Genomic DNA, 19339 nt, shown 5'->3' with positions numbered 1-19339 from the left:
CATAGAAGTTAATAAAGGTTAGTGGCCAACTCTACTTGACCGTGAACTTAATACTTGAATTTCAGCAGAGTTGGAACCACCGAGTAACTTTCACTGGTAAACTGATAAAGGTAACGAAGTTGAGGCGTCTAACAGCGAGGATGTACATTTTTTGTGCTTGTTCTTTGCATAGGCCCGATTTTTCCCTACGGATGCTGTTCGCACCATGTGGTCTATATTCAGGGCAAGCCAACACAACAAAAACCATGGGATTACGATTTTTGAGTAATTTGGATCGTTAAAGCCATTTGCGATATATATATATATATATATATATATATATATATATATATATATGTTCTTGAGACTTTTGAAGTTTTGAGTTCTCGGTGAGCCTTGTTATTGCTGAATAACAGTAGTAACAATGTGAATACTTTCTTTAATTATTAGCCCAAAATCATGATATCTAAATGATAACAAACAAATTCTAATGTGTATTGTGCATGTAAAATATTCCATTTATTATCACGGACACGGTACAGCGTTACACTTGCCCAATATATTACACACATACATTTAGTGGGGCTGTATGAGCTGCTCTGATGATAGCGCTGAAAGCAGGGGCATTTGGCGAGTGGGTGGGCGAAGTATTCGAAACGAAATTACGCAGAAAATTGAAAACGAAAGATTCTGTTCACGTTCAATGACCATTTGACCAAACTGTTTCTCCCTTTGGCGAAAAGGCAAATGAGCCTATTTCTCGCCTATGATGATTTCTTCTAGTTCCCTCGTCAATGAGGACGTGATTACGTGAAGTCGGGGACATGATTACGGGCAAAATATTCCTATAAAACTTAGGCAACACAAGAAAAGTATCCCTTGGCACTTACCGAACACTCGATCTAAAGCATGTATTTTTTTGTGACATCTCTTTATTAGAACGCCGTCATTAGAAGAATATCACGGAAGCGTTATTTAAGTTATTGCCAGTTTGAAGTTTTTTATATCGCCTTACACATTATCAATAAATGAGGCCTAAACTAGTTGCTGCTTCGAGTAGCCAAGCGTAAGATGCTTGTAAGGTACATAGCTGGTATAAGCAAATAAGGACTTTTCACATATATATGTGTAAACAACGGCCTTAATATTATCATCAAGTGCATCTGGTAAATTGTTCGTTCGCGTATATTTTTGCAGATCTTAGTATCTAGCTATATAAAAGCGTTGTTCAACAAGGTCATTTAGATCTGTGATAGACTAGGCGCGCCTCGACCTACTGCTCCAGATCAAGCTTTGAGCCACAATCAATGTCTGCTATTTTGAAATCAAACGGCTCATTACGCCTGATTAACCTCAATCGACAAGGACTTTAGCGGACGCTACTAGGTAGAGTGAAGCCACTGGGGCGGAGGGTCCCGAGAGACCCCCCCCGCCCCCCCCAAAAGCTCATGCGAACCCACGCGAAAATGCTGCAGCTGTCATCAATGTCTGCTGTAGTTAGAGTGAGTAAGGCACACAGACGTCGCTTACACTCAGCTAAGAACAATTCTCTCTATATTTAATCCCTACGGGGGCTCAATGTTAAGTTAGTGCTGAAGTAGCATATGTTGACTGAGAGTCTTTCTCACATTCTCATTATTAATCATCTCAAAAACGTATCAATGGTCATGTATAAGAGACCTTCTGTCATATTTTTAATCTATCGATACCCATTTATATAAAAATGTAACATTTTTGGGGGTTCTTCAATCACTAAATAGTTTGTGCTGTTTGTGGTTTTATATGCAAGTATTTGCTTGTATTCTTCAGGGGAAGCTGTTTTTTTCTTCGCCAGCACGTAGCATTACAGCCAATAATCTTATAACAAAAGTATTAGTATATTATACGGCTATCGACCCCATCAAGCGTTGGTAACAATCTCTGTTCAAATGAGGCTCGTTCCGAGTGTTCTAAGTAATCTCCAGTATTGTATATTTAGTATGAAACACTGATTGACCATTGCATTACACTGCCATTACGTGCGCACACCTGAATATTCGGTGTGCATTTTACGATGCCGCTCGCCAGCGTCTCTTGATAAGAGGCCGATCCTCTACGACTATTTTTTTATTGTCAGTTATTACAAGAGTATTTTGCGTCGCTGTTCACCTCTCCCTATACCCTTTTCAGTACTAATGGTTCTATATGGCATTACCATATATCTTTTCCGCTCGTTCTTGAATGGCCGTCCTTATCTTATTTAATCTTACAGATCCTGTCAGTGCGTACTAAGAAGTAATTTTAATTTTTCTTCATATTTCTACTTGTCCAACTTCCCTGACTTCTCCGGGTACACTTCGGTGAATAAGCAAGCGGCTGCGATGCCTGCTTTTTCTGCCGTCTAGTGGTTCCTCGACGTCTCGTCCCCCGTACCTAAACGAAGGTCGCGGCCATGCTGACGAGCCCAGCAACGTGAACTTCGGATAAAGTAGTGAGCATCAAAAAACCGTTGGGAGTCCGATCATCATTGGTGTACCTCTAATTTATGTTGTAATATAGTAAACGAAGGCGGGGCCAGAAACAGGTTCAGCTTGAATCAATGTGACGCTCATGATCGTATCGTCGGAGCTAAATTAACTCAGTAGTGTTTTAGGTATCTACAAAATATATCATATCTAAACTAGAAGGCATTATGATTTTTTCAATCAAAGCTATATATTAACGTTAGTTAAACTCTGCTTTAGATTAGTCTGTTCTTAATGGAGTAAGCAGCAGTGAAAGGTTTAAATTCAATAAAAAAAAACAAGCGATCTTCTTCCGATACGAGCCTGGTATCGAGTAGTACGAGCCGTAATAAAACTCAAAATGTGGTTAGCTACGGAAGGCATTGTTTGTAGAGGTCGAGGATTCGTTAAATAGAAGACAACACGAAAAGAACTATAGGAGAATCCACGCATATGACTGAAGCGGATGTCTGCTGATACCGAGAGGGGTAAGATGGGTTGGTCTTGTTTCAGTATTATTATGCAAATTGTTAAGGTCAAATATAGGTTCTGGGACAAGTCTGTTTTTGCTAGTCATTTGAGGTCTTATTTCTTTTGAAAGTAGCCAATCCTACGTTAGAATCTCCCTCTGTGAGTAACATAAGCCCAGGCGACTGATCGGGTTTTTGCTATAGCTAACAGTATTTAGAAGAAAGTTTGATAATCAAAGCTGATGACTAGCAACCAGCAAAGTCATCTGCATACATCTTTTACCAAAGGGACAATCCTCGATGAAGCAATCATCGTGTGTCACAGCACGTTGAAGAGCTATTTCTTTGCAAATCTAGCCACTGTCACTCTAAAACACTGAAGGGGAATCATGATTGAAGTAACTAAAAGGAACATATCGTCTGTGACTAACTGCGCTCGACTGCGTATAACATTAGCGGTTAAAATGATAAATATATTTCTCGTAGATGTGCACTCTTATAGAGATAATATGTGTTATTGTGTACGTTAGACTATTGAAAGCGGATCCATCGGACTCCAAAACTGAACCGCTGGCAAATTAGTTGGATTATAATATTTTTTTAAATTACCCTTTTTTTTTTTTTTTTTATTTTTCACACACTTGTCCCAGTGCTCTGTTAATGGCTGGACAAGCACATACTCCACAAACCATTCGCGTTTATAGATGTGATTTTTTTGTTTATGGCGTCTCGAAGAAAATCGATAGTGGGATGGATGCCCACTACTTCAGAGCATGAAAAATCACGCGAACTTCAATCGGAAGAATAAGCGGATTGTTTTTTCACTCAATACGGAGAATTAGTAGAGCATCGCAATGGGATCTAATCGGATTGCGTGCTTTCGATTTCTGCTCATAAGTTCACGAGTCCCTTGAGGAACTTGAAATAGCGGATTGCATTCATTGTTTAGTGTTCGGCCGACATTTTATAGTAGTAGATACCCCTGACGTAAATTATAAGTACCACCATCACTTTATGTCTAAACCTATCTAACATTTCAGTCAAACTCGAATTCTCTTCGGGGCGACGCCATTCTCTCATATGGCCCCTCTTTGGTTAGCGATAGAGACTGAATCATGCTTTGTCTATAACGGCCATAGGTTTCATGTAACTTTTTACTAGCATCTGGCAAATTGCACGCGGGGTACACCACGCGTTTTTTCCACTGGTCTGAAGTTCATTCACAGGGTACCTATTTTCTATTTATATTCTTCTTATATTAGGATTATACTTATAGGAAGATACTTAGGATTATAATTCTATAGCACATCGTATGTGAGATGCGAGTGTTGGCCGGCGAAGTCATCAAACTTCAAACTAGGTTGTCGTGAAAAGCCTTTTCGATTGCAGTGATGCACTCTTGTCCTTTAACCTTCGACACCTAGTCACCTTCTCGCTGATCTTCAACACTCGAATAGGATTCCGTAGAGAAAGTTAGGTTCACGAAGGGACGTTTCGCTCTTTTCATCATTTTCATCCCTAAAGAGGAATCAGAGGAAGTACGTATTCGTTTCGAGGCAAATCTGCAAGATTATCGATTAATTAGGTTTTGTGCCGCAATAGTTTTTATGAAAGCACTGCACTACTATTATATATTTGTAATTAACTTAAAAGTCTTCTTTTTATATTGTATCTTTTTATATATTGTATTATATTATATCGTATCTGCTATTGCTAGTGTTCCTTTTCGACTTCTTTTCTATAGTCGCAATTTCTAAACAAGGTATTGCCGCAGAGGTGGTCGTTAAGTTATATTTTACATTGAATATAATAACTTGTCCGGATATAGTGCAAACTAGGTTAGAAGAAGTTATTATCGTATCGCTTTTTGAAACAGGCTGTAACCCAGATAAATTTTGCATATGTAGATACACGGCAATCGTAACAACTCGGCAACAGCTTGTGTTGGAGTCAATAACAAATAATGATAACAAACCATAATTAACAACATTAAAATAGATATTCTAACACGGATATTATCGAAAGGTAAGTGCCTGAAATTTTGTTTTTAATTTTATAATATTTAGAGCTTATATCTATCCTGTCTACTCATAGCAATAGCCTTACATTATAGAAAAATGTTTATGCGTTTACGCCTAAGTGTCAACCTATAATAATATAAGGTCTTCATTCGCGCGCTCCTCAATGTCATTATATGACCCTGCTTACTTTACAGGTACCACTAACTAACATTCTCGTAAACATTGGTCTATGAAAAGGTCCTCCAATAGATAATGCTAATGAGCTTGTTTAGCAATTTCACATTGCAGCCCTTATGGTTAGTGTGACAATAGCGTAGCTTAGCTATATTCAGTACTATTTTCTAATAGTGTCACAATCTTTTCGCCTTAACGCCTAACCTGCGACACCTACGGAAAACTCTCTATATTCGTATAGCCTAGATGAACGAATAGTGACTTAGCCATAAGAACTGAGATGTTGCTGACGTTTTACCCAAGATAGCGTAAACGCGTAATGATGGCATCGCGATCACGTCTGCGGTACGCTTGTCAGATTGGTAAAGATTACCGTGTATGAACAAGTTCATTACATTAGGCTCAACTTTTACTCTAGAGAAGAACTTCTGCTCATGTTTTCTAAGGACAAAACCAGAGCGTCTAAAGCACATAGGGAGGTGAGGAACTCGCAGGAGACGGACATTACGTCGTCTCTCAAAGTCAATCCGAACTTGAAACACTGGCGAACGTAAGCTACATTGCGATATTGAGATTACTTCAATGTTTATATTTTTTTGCTTCCAGATATTTCTGTTGAACGTCAACAATATCAATAAATATCTTGGAATGCTTGACATGCCATTAGCCCTAACTACTCAACAATAATGAAAATTTTAAATAGACCGGTGAGCTCTAACTGCTAAAATCAACCATTTTAAAGTAGTGCTCCTTTTCCACTGCCACAGTCACAGATAAGCCCAGAAACCCCAACTAACTTCAATGCATATCCATGAAAGTCTCTTTTTCTAGTTCCTTTATGATACTCTCACCGGCAATAGATACAGTGCTGAGTTACTCTTTATGAAGTCGACAATAGCAAAATCTACAGTCATATTGTAACGCGGTTATACCGCTGCCTGTAGTAGTGTTTTCGTTACCATCGGTCACCCGCTATATCTGGAAGCATTGACCATTTTCTTCACCTCATCCCTAATCTCTCGAGCTTTAACTCGATCTTGGGACTCGTTGAAAACCTAACTCAATCCTGCCAAATAATATTCTAGCAATTTGCTCCTACTTCGCCTACCGCTATTTTCAGCCCGGTCAAGCTGCACTCGAAAAACTTGCGTTCGTTAACCAGCCAGCAATCTCAGCAGTCGTATATCCATCGCGGATAACCTATTCAAGTGCTCCCAGGAGAGTCAAATACTGCCGATTACAATGTATGGAGAGCTAGTCTAGTTGCTTCTATGGGATCGGTGTTCGATCGCAGCTTGCGAGTTGTTGCGACCGGTGGAAAAGCGGCTGGAGGCGTGACACGGAAAAGAAGGTGTCTCTGTTCAAACAAAGCGTCGATTGACAGACCTCGAGCAGGTGCCAACAGCGTCTGTAGACAAGGCCCAAACGTCCGTTCCCTACCTACAAGTGACGCAAGAGCCGGGCAAAGTCGACGGCGTCGTCTGGGACCCCGGTCGTGCCGCTGTCGTAGACCCAGCCGGGTTGAGTTAGTCGTCGACAGCTGAGGGAAAATCTGTAGTAGGAAAGCGTCCTTAGGCTTTCTTCCAAAGTTGAATCACATACATGCAAATAGCACAATAGTAGGACGCTCTGGAAATGAATGGATTAGGTTGTAATGTTTGCTTTTATTATTGATATCTGTAGACAAGTTTGTGTGGCCATAGCATTTGTTTTCTGTTAGTAAAGTCAGGAGGTTCGCTCGGAGAGTTCTAAGGACCTAAACATTGCTGATCTGCGTCCAGCGAACCGAAACGTAGCTCTGAATTAGAAGGGTTCTAACGCTAGTGAAACCTTTTTTTTTCTAGAGAAGAAACAAGCTCATTTAAATGCTCTACCATGTGGTACAAATAAGATGAGCCAAATAAATCTTCACAGTAAAAGAAACTGTCTCGTGTTGCTTCTGTTGTTATTCTTACGGGAGCGTTATACTAGGCCTTAAGCTGGCCTTTTCCTATACATTTAACCATTTTTTGTAGGTCTAAATACCTATTAGTTTTACTTTAATAAGTTGCGTTTTGTGTCATATACTGTTTTATGATGCTATCCTATTTGCCTCCCTTCTTCATGTTCCTGCACTAAATAAACGCGAACCTATCCTCTTTTGTCTAGACTGACAATATACGAACAGAGCCTGGCAAAGATCAAGTTCACAAAATTAGTCAACTTACTCCAGCTGGGCTCTGTCGGCTTAAAGAGCCGAGCTCGCTCTTAACGGCAGCGTCGCCCAGACCCTAGATCTCATCAGCCTCCCAAAAGACCTCATCAGACGCTGTTGCCGCAGCGTTGGTGCACCCAGGTGAGCTGGTGCCGAAAGTAGAGCCCGATAAAACCGTCTCATACTACATCGTATAGTGTGCCTGCACGTATGTGCACAGCTATTAATCGAAATTGTAAAAACCTTTACGTAACGTCTTTATTAGAACATTACAAAAGCTAGCTATCGTTTAAAATGGCGATAGTCCATCACATTATTAATATACGGTATAGAGTAATATCTAGTCGAAGCAATATAATAGGTGCAAGCGATTTATGCGTATATTGTTTGACTCTTATGAAGAGAATACGAGCAGCAAATTATATAGAAAGGAGAGCCACTGCTATTCGCTGGCCAACAAGTTTGAGCAATGTTTTCCGCCGAGCAGGAACAGGGGGAGATCGATGGAAGAGACGAGCAGTATCCTATACAGATATATGGGCTCTTACTGAACTGTAACCATCGCCATCGGTTCGGTTTACGTTTCCCGCCTAGTGGGATCCCGCTACCGCTGCCACTAATAACAAACGGTATCATAGTTCGTCCCGCAGCAGATGCTGCAGGTGATGATTTGGCAACAAGGGACAAGGCAGTTAAGGCCGCTCTTCGAGCTGAACTAAATTAAAGCGCTTCCTTCCTAAATCAATCATCCGCTGCGTGGTACGCGAACACATAGCCTACTCACCCTGTAATCTCCTGGCTATTGTAGAGGACCTAGGTCTAGCCTTTTGTGGCAATCATTGCTTACAAAATTCATTTGTACACACATGGCTTCGTGCACATGTAATGTCGATGTAAACGCTACGTGCGCAAAAGTTTACGATGTATTTCAACAGACAGCTATGTAAATAGGTGCGTTATGATTAGTTCGATTGTATATGTGCTTCAGTATATGTTTACACATTGTACATTGATTGAAAAGCTTAGCGAAAGGAAACATATGCAAAACGCTTATTCCCAGAAATCACCACGTCATAAAAGTACTAAAAAGTACTTCAACAATATGCACGAACTGCTTGAGTACTTTCACCCATTGACATAGACTGCACTATTCATAGAATCACAGTGCATCGCTGTAGTGATAAGTAGTGAAGTTGGTCATGCTCAAGCTAAAGCCATATAGCTCAGGTATAAAAACAAACACATTATCCATACATTGCTATAAAAAAAAAAAAAAAAAAACAGAACAGAACAGAACAGCATCTTCATAGGGACGTAAATATCCGGCGAAACATTGCTACGTTGGCGATCGCGTCCTTTAAAACATCATGTCTATGATATACAACGCACCTCTAGGCCATGCTGCTTCCTGACTAGGGGACGCGTGATTCATGGATCAGCTCGTTGCCATCTGTCGGTGTACGGATTGACCATCTGGCCATTATCCGTCGTCGTCAGTTGCAATAATATGTAGGGCAATTAGGGCGGTCCCTTTTAAATGTTCACACTGCCAAAAAACACAATAAAGTGATAGAACCATAGAAATAATCATTATGATTCCAGTAAAAGGTTGAATAATAGTAAAAAAAATAAACAGTGATTTGAAATCACTATCAATATGCAGCTCCGGATCACGCTGCGGTCAGCACGTGATCAAGGAATTGGCGGATCACACAGAAACTGAATAAGTATAGATTAACCATAATGATCTGAGCGCTGCTTCCTATACGTTTCGATTAAACTCCCACAATCCCCATAGAAATCGAAATTCAATAGCTGAACCAAAATCACAGTAGTCGGCAAGAGCATGAACTTATCTAGAAGAGGTCACCATTTGAAGGAATCATATAGAGCCTGTAGATATAGAATAACTTAAAACTTAACTAAAGAGCCCAATGTGCACTTTCAAATAACTGGTTTGGATTCAAATAAAATCGAACGCCGAAAAAACAACATGTAACATACAGAAGAAAGACGAAGCCTAATTTCAAAAATTATGGTAATAATAACATATTAAGTTAGTTATTTTAATATGAGGTCTAAGCGTCGACAACAGACAGCATATTAACGAACACGAAAATTTAACACGATTAGTATACTGTTCACGAAGGACGTATCAGACTGTCATGTGCCAATCGGTTCTGAAAGTTAACAACCGATTGGCACAGACTAGCCGTTAGCTTATTGTTAAGCTATCCACAGCACAGACGGTCGAACGAGCTGTGAAGAAATGTCTGTATCATGATGAGATCTTATGCCGAATTGTGACGGCAAATACCAAAACTATTTGCCCCTCTGAACATTCGCTACGTAACGACGAGTGTTTCCAGCAAGACTCAACATAGCCGTAGTACGTATAGAAAATTAATCAAGATACGATAGCGTCAAATTTATATCGATACCCATTTCGCTCGGTAAAAATCTGAGCAAGTTTCACAGTCTACAGCTGGTTAGGTTTATTGAAAAAGCAACATTACTGGATATGGTTTTTACTTGACAGCAGGAAGATGTAGAAAAGATGCAGTGATACGGGTTTCGAAAGTTCTTAGCACGACGGTAAGCATGCACCGATAGCTTTCTCGATCTGAGAAAGCACTGAACGATCTAAATTGAAGTAGATCAAGAATCAAGCTAACCTCCCTCGAAATCAATGAGGGAGTTCTTAACTGATTGTCCTAACTCAAAGAAAACGGAGACGTCAAAGCATTAGATGAATTTAGCAGTCCTACAAGTGTAAAACGAACACAAGGGCTAGTACATGGTCCGATTTTGATGCGTCTCTATATAGATGGCATAGACTATTGTTGTGTAGCGAAGAACAGCATACAGATTACAGACGCTGTTTATCACGGAGACAGATCGAAACACACTGAAACCTCGCCATATCAAAAGCTATAGGAAAATTCAGATATTAGCAATTAACTTCGCGCAAGATGGGAAAAAATTTATTTAATTATTAACCCCATACGGAAGGAAGCAGGGACGGAAGTCAATGACGGCAATTTAGACTCCCAAGGACATCGTAAGTTCATCAAACACAACTTAGATAACCAACTGGCCTATCCGTAATGAAATAAACAACTACAACTGCCTGGGACTAGTCACTCAAAACAAACTGAACAGCGACGTATATGTCCAGTATATACGATGAATATTTGGAACTAAAGCTATCGTCTTGCATAAACCGAGAAACGTAGCCAACATGCATCTTTAGATGCTCTTCTCGCAAATATCCTGATCTCAAATGTGGCGTTCCCCTTCCTAGAGATAACTTTCGCTCAATAGTTTCAAGCCTATAACAAAGCACTGAAAGATGTTCAGGTATAGTGTTTGGCCTAGCATGCCCAGAAATAACCGTCCACCACTACGGGTTAAGAAAACAACGCTTCACTATGATGGTTTAAATACATATTCAGTCACAATACAAGCAGTCAAGAGATTCTTGGAAATCAGCGGAATTTCCGCCAAGGCGTATGTAACTGAATATACGATCAAGAAAGGCTTTAGCCACCACTTAGCAAAGCTAACCCATAATAAATTAAGCTTTAAATACCCAACCATCAATATAAACAGAGTTACCCAGAAATATTTAATACACTTGGGAACACGTCACCATCAAAGGAGTCATCTCAAAACATAATTGCAATATATACGTAAAGACTCTGCAAAAAAAAAAAACTACCTAGAATACAGTAATCTCATCTAAATCTGAAAGTCATGACCTTTTTCACTCATATGGTCACTCAGGAATTAACCAGGCGGCTTACGATTTACACTGTTCAAACACGGGTATTGGTCTTTCAATCCCCATGTTCACATCACTTACAAGTTTCAAGAGAACATCACACATACACTTATTATTATTAATTAGTAAATTTACGCTTACAATATGGGGAAGGCCATTAAAAAGACGCACCGCAACGACGAGCTGGTTTTGAATCCCTACCGAGATCTAGGAGCCATTGTAGCAGAAATAGCTGAGACAATAGCCACAACATTAATACCAGCGGCAACAGGACCAGTATTAGGACATAAATTCATATATTGTCGATTCTGTAAATAGGCGCGAACGCACGCTAGTTACACGCGAGAAGGCTATCTACACATAGGAAGGCGGTGTTTGACTCTGGCCAACTTTTTGGCTTGTTCGCCCCCCCCCCCCCTGAACCTACATCAGCCCGATATTTGCCGAACAGGGGATCATTGGTACCTCCTTCCGAAGGTACGGCATCGATTAATATCCAACGGAGACGTTGGAATAATACGCGCCAATTTCTGTACTTCGAATCCAATGAGGAGGTCCGTCGTTCCGTTTGAACTCCACCTAGCTTTAATTGTTGTCCATAAATATTTACGAAGTCTAGCCTCATTGCTGTCGAGACCGCAACACTATCGAATAGGAACGCCGTCGCCAGACAAAGCCGGTAGCAGCGGCTGGCGCGACTCTGAGTACCGGAATACGTGGTCAGCGTTGTGCATTGCCGACTGCATTACCCGTGATGGGCCTTTGCAGTAGGAGAAGTAGCAACAACAATGATAGCAGACCACAATAGTAGCCTCGGGCATCTGAAAAATCTGAGCATCATTATATTGGCAATGACTGCAGAACAACAAGCATAGTTAGTGTTAGTACTATCTATGATATGGACAACAAAGCCGTCTTCACACTGCTGAATCTGCAATCTGACAATCCACTGTTTGTATTCGACGCTAGCGTTAGAGAGTTATCAATGTGATACAGTTAATTCGATATCTAACAATACTCTAATCACGATCACCGTGGCACTTTGGAATGGCCGAACTTGGCAGCGCCTCCCTCAGTGTTTGTATTGGACCTTTAGGTCGCTTCAGGTCATGTTGATTACCGATTAGAAGCTCAATTCTAGGTTAGTAATACTTACTTGTAAACGATGTCGCAACGTAAGGAGCAGCTTTAAAGGATATAGGGTGAACTAAATTCTGAAGGATGGGAAATAAAAAAAATGTTTATCTTTGGGCCGTTACCTTTTACTTAAGCGCTATGGGCCCGAGCCGATTCGAATTAACGATAGTACCTTTTTACTTGTATATTTATCAACGATCTCTGTGGGAAAAATTTCGAATGCATTATCGTAAGCTACCTGATTAGCGTGGTTTACCAGATTTCAGAGTGGTGTAGGAACCGTAATGCCGGATCATTCAATTCAGCTTGCCGAGATGCTATCCACTCAATTATATAGAACGTGATCATCACTCTCCACCGGCCCGATCTTGCAACGATTCCTAAGTGAAATAGTAAATGCTTTTGGTGTTCTGTCTGATACTGCCTTAGGTAAGCATTGCTACAGACGGCTAACTTCCAGCACGGAATAAACTGTGTCTATGTCGGGATTCGAACCTAGAGCACCATTAACACTAGCAGACCAATACTAAGTAAGACCCTACGGGGACTATTTTTCGAAGCTAGACCATCTAATATGCTATATTTAACATACACTAGGCAAGTAAATTCGAGTGTTGACACACTTCAGAGGGATGACGACGCAAGAGTAACAAATCTTACCTAATCTAAAGCTACCTGACCTAGACTTTGTTTGATAGTCAGCTTGTCTTTTTCACAGGGTGGACGAATATGAGCTATTTGGGCTGCGCCTTTCGTCTGTGGTTGTCGTCCATAACCTCAAACTACTAGAAATATGAAGTTAAAGTTCACAAACAGCTTGCTTAAGGTGGCATTCAACAATAGTTATATATCTAGAACAATATGCGCATTCAGCCCCGTTGTATTTAACGTTGTATGCTAATAATGTGTGCATTAGCGACAACAAAATGATTGAAGAGCGTACTTCTGAGGTAGACGCGCGACGAAACCCAATGTTTTCTGGAAAATCAATCCATTGAAGTGCCGGCATTCCTAAATATGTGTAAAGCACAGCATCAGGCGATTTTTGTTTTTCACAGATATTCTCGAAATTCTTGGATGGAGGAACGCGTTTGTCTCATAATGTATCGTACTTAAGGTATGTTTGCTTTGTGGTTTTTTCGTTCTAAAGATATGTACCTCTTGCCGACCCGCACGTCAGTTTGCTTTCGAATAAATACGATTCTGGCTATCGTCGCCCGTGGTGGCAATTGCGGTTTTTCTTTGCTTTTTGTTGTGGGAACTACAGGCCAGACCTAGTTTTCCTACAATCGGGTTCTTGTCGTCAGTTTTTCCTACAAAATGAACAAAGTCAGCAAAAAAGCATCCTCCTTATTCATTGCTATTATTATTTAGGCTAGTCATTATTATTGTTTTTTGTAACGGTGTTTCCACTTCACGCGTCAACGGCGCCACATACGCCGGATCTCTCATTCAGGGAGACGTATTAAACGCAAAGAAATTCAAACAGAATATTGCTTACCAGGCCGAGCGGCCTGCGTTTCTTTTTTTATTGAATCAGAAATGTTATAAATATTGAGACTGACCGTTCCGCAATCGTGCATGTACATATATTAGCAAAGTAGCAAAAAATGCCCTGCAGAATTTCGACTGTTCCCTCTCAAGATAGTTGGCTCGCCGGCGCGAATACACACAGTAATATTAAGGCTCACAGCTGGGTTCTAGATCTATTCTGAGAGATCAGCGTTGATACCGTATCTGCGATATATTGTCGTTTAACTACCTGTAACAGTTAAAAGAAAATGGAGAAAACAGCAAAAAAGAGCATAGTTACGCGACGAGGCACCGATTTACTAGCCGCTCTTAGAAATGTCCTCGCATTTTTTACAGCTGCCGGTTCAGTCTTGCACCAACTCTCGATAGCAGAGATAAAACGAACAGTGCTATATTTGTACGCGCAACTTCTGCCGCGTATTTGTTAGAGCTCCTCTTGTTCCTGTCTTGCAATGACAGGAACCGCATGACAACTAGCGGCTTTTCTGTCGAAGTGGGCTTATCAGCTTATACAGTATATTTGAGTTAGTTGAGGTATGAAGACTATGCTGCATTATATTTCCAAGTAGCATCGAGTAACTGGATCATAAATTTTGCCGGATAATGAGACAGTAGAAGATTGGAGCTGTAAGGGACTGTGGGGCGAAGCTATCGTCGTAAAAGAATAAATTGTTATGAATAATTACCCCCCGTTCTGCAGTAATGATATCCGTGCCCGTCGGTAGTACAACCTCGTAGCTAACTATACAATTAAATGTAACATATTTTCCTGCCATGGAGACTTCTATTATAGAACGGAAAAATATGTTTAACGTTAAGAGTATATATTTTGCATTAAAATTAACGTTTGACGTTTGAAAAGCAGCTTACAAACATCCCAATTCATAACCTTACGTATTGCGTATTCGATGTATACTTATCAGATTAGCGAAAGGTAGACAAAGGAAAAGCCGCTTATCATCCATGTTTCAAAGCACTTTTCACAAATGTTAGAAGGACCCCATTTCGTCTTTAAAAAACTTTATTGAAATGTTGTTGCAGCGAAACGCACAAATGGGTAGCGGCATCAATTATGGCATCGTAATTACTCGTTTACGGAGAATAACTTGAGACAATTCATACTTGACATAAACAAAAAACAAAATTTACTAACATTGAATATGATATTGCTCATTTTTGCGGGGCACATGTGGATTGGTTGGTTGATTGATCGATCCGACACGATGCCCGTATTTTAGTACATATTTTATACATACATTTTAGCACGTACGGAAGTTCTCTCCCGTCACCGTTGGAGCTTCTTATCCGCTGGTTGGATTGTCAGAGCTTTTATCCGATCGTATCTAAAACATATAGATGCTGAGCAGCAGTGATCTCTTGGGACGTGACTTTTCATTCTCGGTTCATCCATCTCAAAGGATAACAGCTGCCTTCCTTCCTTCTTAGTGCATGATACGTTTGTCCTTACATAGTAGGAAGCTACCATACAGACTCAAATACGAACACCCATTTTCTGAAGACCTAGTTTAATATCGTCGTAGCGTGACGACGGTCAGCAAACGTAAATTGAAAAAGACATGACCAGTGGATCACAGTTTAGCACGAGCTCTGTGCGAGTGGACACTGTATCATCCTGCCATATACATTGGCTAATGTATAGTAATGTAATTCTACTGTAGTAATGAGCTATAGCGTTATTAATTAACGAACGTATCGACAGCTATATAGTAAGACTTGACGTTTCGATTGAAACGCAAAAGTTCCATTGCTTAACAAGAGTCGATTGAGCAGAGATCGCTTAGACGATAAGCTTTGTTCTTTTTTTCCTACATTCCTTCCGGCATCGGAACTCTTTACAAGGCCAAAACCATTTTAGCGATTTCGTAATCATCAAGAGAGTTTGACGCCCGATCACTACTAAAAAAAAAATTTACTTTAAAAAATTTAACTGGTCTAGGGTCCAGAATAAAGCTTTGATCGAGGTGACTATATTGAATAAATATGACTGTTAGGACTAACATTTCCAGCACATGTGAAGGAAGTTCATTGGATTATTTGCTTTTATCTATACAATCTAAGCAAATTCTTAATTTAGGTAGCGTATCCTGTATATATATATATATATATATATATAGGTCATCGTAAAACTATTGACCGCTTTTCCAGCTAGAAGGTTCCAGAAAAGTTACAAATCTCAAGTAATACATAAGTCATATCGGGTTCGTGTCGGCGTCACTCGAAAGCTGAGACTTACCAGTTGCGGATTTGTTTTTGTTGTTGAAACATCTGTTAGGCTCTCTAGAAAACTTTATGTAAACGATGGTGGTCGACGAATTATAGACAAAATGAATGAATGAAATCATCGTGAAAGTTGATCGAGGCCGACCAGTTGCTGTGACATCGCCGAGGAGCCATCGTGAAACACTTCTGGGACCCTTGGAAAAGAAATTAACTATTTCTACAGAAACGCAACGAAATTGATCATTTACAAAGTGATCAACCACCGGTGTATCTTATAGGAGAATATTGTAAATGAAAAGAATACGCTCTACGATATTTAGTACGGCCCAGAGTGGCCCAGGGAGCCTCAAAGAACGTGATCTTTTTTATTTGATGGATTTTGACCGGAATCATCCATCATCAGTTATTATCCATTTGGCGAAACGATTCACTCAAGCCTCTCAAGTACTCGTGAACAACTAGTAAGACATAGTAAAAAAATGACCAGAACTGAACAGAAAAAAAGGAGGCGTCATCTTCCACCATGAAAACATGTATTTTTAGGCACCCGAAAAAATTGGGAAAATTCAGATGGGAAATTCTACTTGGTACGCCGTAAAACTCGAATTTCACTCAGTTAGTTAGACGATCCACCGTTTCGACCTCTACAAAATTCCCTTTATGGAATAAATTTACGTTCAATAAAGGAATGCAATGGTCCAGAAACCACCGAAATCCTATAGTGATGACCAGAAGGCAATTAGCCGAAATGGCGCACACTTAGTTTAGTTTTATTATTTTAACAAAAAAAAAAAAAACAAAAGAAATGTTCATTTTAATTTTGACTTAAAGAAGCTAAGTACGTTTTCGATAATCTAAAGCACAAATAAAAATCATCATCATCATCATTGATTGATTGATTGATTATACCTTTGGATAATGCCAACAATGGAGTGCGAAAAACCGAGATCATTCAGTAAAATCAATCATCGCTTATCAAATAGCAGAATATCAGTGTTAGCGACAGTTAAGCGATATTTACAGCTCAAAAAAAAAGTTCCTACAAGACGCTAATATGATCACTATCGCAGTTTTTTCCCGCTCAGATATTCTTCAATTTCTGAATAGAGTATGTGTACTGTCTAAGTGTGCTAGAGGCCCGCCTAGTACCTGGCTGTGGCTTCGACGATGAGCTCAGATAAGAGTTTAATTGTTTCGATACAACTATTTTTTGGATTCGTTTTATACAACAAAAGCATTGTGAAGGCCAGTCAGCTGATGATGACGTAGAGCACTAGGGAGAAAGGGTGACACAACCTTGTACAGTTGTCCAATCGTTCAGAGAGATGTCCATCGAAACATTTTATCGGGAAGCTTGTTTTATGTTTTATGAATATTTGACGAGCGAGAGAAATAACAGACTTATAGTTTTCAATGGGCCCTTTAGCAGCAGGTCGCTCTAAAGCCCCATAAACGGCACGCCATAGATAGGACTTCATCTTTCCTCTGTGCCTGGTCGCGCAACGTAAAAGAAGGCTAATTGATAGCTAAGTACTACTGTCAAGGAGAAGCTGTTCGTATACAATATATGGTGTTTCATAACAAGATAGATAACGATTCTCATCCAAGAGGTAAGGCGCGAACCTTGTCTGCACACTGAAGGGATATAATGAGAGTTCGATTCTAATCACGCTCTGATTTTTTGATAATTTCTATATTTCCTCTCTGCATTTGCGATTGAAACTGAGCACGAAACGGAAGTGCTGCGAAAACAAACAATTTGTTGATTCTGGGGTAAAACAAGAGCAGGATGTGGTGATTTATACATACTCTTTTCGCTGTTTTAATAGCTAATAGCATAGGGCGTATCAAGATGAGTCATAGTGAAATATTTTAGCGTAGGACGCAAGCGTTCAGTTAAGCGCTTATATCTTATCACTGTTAGGTCGTTTACACGTACCGTACACAATAAATGGGTTATCGTCATAATTACACACAGCTTGGTATTTTTTTATATAATCTTCTTGTAATGTACCCCATATTTCCTTTGGTAGCTGTTTGTGTTAGATGATTTAAAGCTAAAGTTTCGCTGTTTAACGCGACGTACAGTCCCATTGCCGCCGTAACAAGCCAGCCAGCCAGCCAGCCAACCAGCCAACCACAAGAAACGCTCATCTAATGCCATTTATGACGACGACTTGCTAAATTAGGTACTGGAAAACAATAAATACTACGGTCGCGTGTCATCTTCATTTAATGAAGACTAGCTTGACGGTCGGACATGTGATATCAATATGGGAACGGAAATTATCCTCAATACGTTACGAAAAACAAGTATATTCCAAATGACAGAGTGCAAAAGGACACAGCCTCCACGGTATATTTTTATGCACGTGGGTATCTGTATGCGTCTACAAGAAGCTCAAATGGCAGCAACCATTGTTGTTAGGGCGTTCTCCTCGACTGCTTAGTTTTCCAATTGTATATAACGTGCCGCTTGTCATCGCCCCAGGAACTATCAGTGGGAGTCGAGGTTATGCAAATGTACGTTTACGTCTTGCATGCACTATTCGTATGTTTAAGTCGTTGGATAGATCGAGCAGGGTACACGCGTGAAAGTTTCATCTGGACATTGTACGACTTGGACAGATTAATTAGTACGTTTCGGAAAAACAGTGTTTTGTCTAGGGCAGGTTTCGGCCTAGCCGTCCTGAGGCACCGGTTCTTTGCTGTTTCAATTGTACAGCACGAATACGCATTCGGACGAGATAACAGGGAATGGCGTAACATGGATGGTATAGCAGCAGGCGACGCCCAAGTTGATGAAGACAGATGACATTGGGAGAATCAGGAAGACAGGCGAGTTATGAGAAGTTGTAACGTCCGCTCCACCGTCGTTCGCGTAGAGATCGAGCAAAGGTAAATGTACCGACACGAGTGTTAGAATCACCATACGAGGGTCATTGCAAGGCAGTTTGTCATTTTGCCTCGTCTTTCACATTGATAAGGCAGAAGAAGACTTTGTTTGAATAAAAAGCTATATGCTGTTTTGCGGCTATACAAAGGAATATGGTTTTGCCCCATTCCGTGCATGTTGATGTTACTTGAGTGAGTTATTTGACATTTAGTTCCTCAAAGCCGGGAGCTTTTTCTGATAAAGACCAAATATTTGAATTTCGTTACCTACAAGTTCTTCGTAATGTTTTCAATAGCAGTGCCTGTTGTGTAAAAGTCTGACTATAATACGAATTTCGCGGGGCACGATTTTTTTGTGATTATGTATATATTCTGACCCCATTTCAGCCATTATTGCCCCTATTGTTTAATGACGATTCGTTTACAAC

At 40.2% G+C, this 19339-nt stretch overlaps 1 long non-coding RNA gene across 1 annotated transcript in view; it reads left to right on the top strand.

Annotated features, from left to right (window-relative positions):
* The window catches only part of LOC111267983 (uncharacterized), a 49213-nt gene extending 45828 nt beyond the window's left edge, over window positions 1-3385 (top strand). The window contains exon 3 of the long non-coding RNA XR_002684938.2: window positions 2231-3385. This is a non-coding gene — a long non-coding RNA (uncharacterized LOC111267983). The remainder of the gene's footprint in view (window positions 1-2230) is intronic.
* Window positions 3386-19339: the final 15954 nt, after the last annotated feature.

This window comes from Varroa jacobsoni, unplaced genomic scaffold, assembly GCF_002532875.2.
Source record: "Varroa jacobsoni isolate VJ856 unplaced genomic scaffold, vjacob_1.0 scaffold_1246, whole genome shotgun sequence".
NCBI lineage: Eukaryota > Metazoa > Arthropoda > Arachnida > Mesostigmata > Varroidae > Varroa > Varroa jacobsoni.
The sequence above is the reverse complement of the archived record's forward strand: the minus strand, read 5'-3'. Positions and strand labels throughout refer to the sequence as shown.